Raw genomic sequence first — 3262 nt, forward strand, 5'->3', positions numbered from 1 at the left:
TTATGTTTCCTTGCCTAAACACAATTCCAATTCTCCTTGTTGTGCTTAATAGTATATCAGAAATCCACTTGATTTAAATGTATGTACATTCCATACACGTTTGTATGTACATACATTATTATAATGTTTCTACATAAATATGGAAAGCTTATATATACAACTTATCTGTTTTTGTGACTCTGTCTGAATCACTTTTTGATCATCTCCTATGAAGAGAAACTCAGTTTCTGTTGCCATGATAGTATCTGGTTCTCTCTCTCCTCTTGAGAAAGCAACTCAAATTTACCTCCTCCTCTAGTCTCCTTGATCATTTCATTGAGAACTAGAGTAGGTAAGAGATTACAAATAGAATCTTAGTGTGAATCTCAGAAAGTAAGGATTCTGGTTGGAAAACCAAAACACTTGATATAAATTAAAACTAAAATGGGTTATTATTTTATTATGTTTGTGTAAATTAAAAAGGTATTTTTTGTTGTTTCTTTTCATCAACAATTTCTCATCGTTTTTATAACAGAAAAGGGGCATTAGTGTATTTTTCTAAGCTACTAATTTAGCTTGGAAAATTATCAACTTTCTTCTTTGTGCATTTAATTTCTTGTATTTTGTGGTATAGATAAGCAAACAACATGGTATGCTCTGTCCTTAATAGACATAAAAATTAAGTATGTTATCAAGGCTGCCTGTGACAAAGACCCTTTCACAGAGGGATAGAAACTAATAAGGAAGTTGCTAAGTGCAATGACTCACTCCACTTCCTGTGTGGCAAATGTTATCTTTATTTCTGCTTAAGAGTTTATTTCAGGAGTTTTTACTCTGAAATGTAGCAGTCACAAACCTATTCTGGGTTTGTTTGTTTGTTTGTTTGTTTTTCGCTAATAACCCTAGCTTCTGAGAAGGAGGTGAACTCAAAGCTTGGTTATTTTTAAGTCAGACACAAAAGGAAAATATTGAAGTTAGATGGCCAAGAGTTCTTCCCAGAAGATTCCATGAGAGTGGAGTTAGTCTTCTCCTTGTTATTGCCTTTCTTACCCCACTGGGTCACATCTGAAGGATGTCCACATGAACTTGGTTATAACAGATGCCCCACAGAACCCCATAGTAAAAAACAACTTCATCCTAGCATTTCTTTCCTATTCACTTTGATCTTAAAAACTCTGTTCAGTTTACTTATAGCTTAAGAAAAATGCTCCAAAGCAGATGAAGAGATTAACTTCATAATTTAGCAGATGAAAATAACTTACATTTTACTGAAGGGCAACTTTAATATTTGTTACAGCTAATCATATTGCTAGCAGTCATTTATCAAAAAAAAATGTGGGCCAAAACATCATTTGGCATGAAATCAAATGAGGGAAGTTCATTATAATCTTTTGATCTGCTATCACTAGCAAACATTGAATTATTCATCAGCAATTTATCACATTTAACTTTCCATATTACTATTGTCATTTTTGTTTGTTTTGTTCTAATTTTACTACAAAATTATTATTTTAATAAGGTTCTTTAGCTATTTAATTATAACTTTAATGTGAAGCTTTGATTGCCTATATTAATATAAAATACCTTAGCTGTCACTATGCCTTGTGTCCACAGTAAATATTCTTAGCACAGCATTGTAAAAAGTAAATAAAAGGCATATAGTGTGCATTCATTTTAGGCTAGTCATTTGAAGGAGGAGCCAATAGAGTAGAAAATCAACCATACAGCCTCACAGGGAATAGGTTCTGCTTTGGAATGTCAGATTTAGAAGTCGGGAGCAAGACTGCCCTAAACTATACCATTCTAAATGACTGGGCTGTTTCTAATAAATGTAAAAGCTGAGAATTAACAAAACAAATGCATGGTATGGATGAACTTAAAACTCTTTTGTTAAATGAAATGATAGACTTGGTTCTTGGAGACACTCTTTCTTAAATACATTTATTTTTTTAAAAAAAACTATTTTTTCTCATTTTACATACCATTCTCAGTTCCCATTCCCTCCCCTCCTCCTGTTCCTTCCATCTTCCCCTCAACCCCATCCCATCTACTCCTCAGAGAGTGTAAGGCTTTCCATGGGAAGTCATCAAAGACTAACACATTGCTTTGAGGCAGGACCAAGGTCCTTCCCATTATATCTAGGCTGAGCAAGGTATCCCTCCAAAGGGAATAGGTTCCCAAAACCAGTACAAACAGTAGGGATAAATATTGGTCCCACTCCCACAGTCTGCCCCAGTCACACAACTGTGAACCACTGTCAGAAGGCCTAATTTGTTCCTCTGCTGGTTCCCCTGCTGTCAGGACAGAGTTGGTGGGCTCCCAATAGCTCAGGTAAACTGTTTCAGTGAATAATCCCATTATAGTCTCCCCTTTGTTCACACTGTCACTCCTTCCTCCCTCTCTTCAACTGGACTTGGGAAGATCAGCCCAGTGTTCTGCTTTAGATCTCTGCATCACCTTCCATCAGTAGCTGAATGAGGGTTCTATGATGACATTTAAGCTAATCATTAGTCTGACTACAGGGCAAGATCAATTCAGACACCCTCTCTACAATTGCTTAGGCTCTTAGCTGGGGACACTCTTGTGGAATCCTAGGAATTTCTCTAATGTCAGGTTTCTTGCTAGCACCATAAGGGTTCCCTCAATCAAGATATCTTTCATTACTCTCCATCAATGTCTTTTCTCCATCTCAACTATCCAGATCCCTCAAGTCCTCCTCCACCTTACACTCTCCCCTCCTTTCTCCCTTCTACCCTCCCTTTTCCCCAGCCCTTAAGCTCCAAAATTTCTCAGGAGATCTTATCTATTTCCACTTCCTATGGGGATCTATGCATGTTCTTTTAATGTTCTCCTTGTTGCCTAGCTTCACTGGGGTCGTGGAATGTAGATTGGTTATTCTTTGCTTTTTGTCTAATATCCATACTTGTCTTTCTGGTTCTGCGATACCTCACTCAGGATGGGTTTCTGTACTTCCATCCATTTGCATGCAAATTTCAAGATGTCATTGTATAATTGTACCACATTTTCTATATCCATTCTTTAGTTGAGGGGCATCTAGGTTGTCTCCAGATTCTGGCTATTATGAATATGAACATAGTTGAAAAATGTCCTTAGAGTATGATTCAGCATCCTTTGGGAATATGTCTTTGGGATGTTTCTCTGGGTACCTCCCAATTTCTCTTCTATCAGGTTCAGTGTGCTCGGACTGATATTGAGGTCTTTGATCCATTTGGACTTGAGTTTTGTGCATGGTGATAGATATGGGTCAATTTTCATTCTTCTA

This window comes from Microtus ochrogaster, linkage group LG1 (genome assembly GCF_000317375.1).
Source record: "Microtus ochrogaster isolate Prairie Vole_2 linkage group LG1, MicOch1.0, whole genome shotgun sequence".
NCBI lineage: Eukaryota > Metazoa > Chordata > Mammalia > Rodentia > Cricetidae > Microtus > Microtus ochrogaster.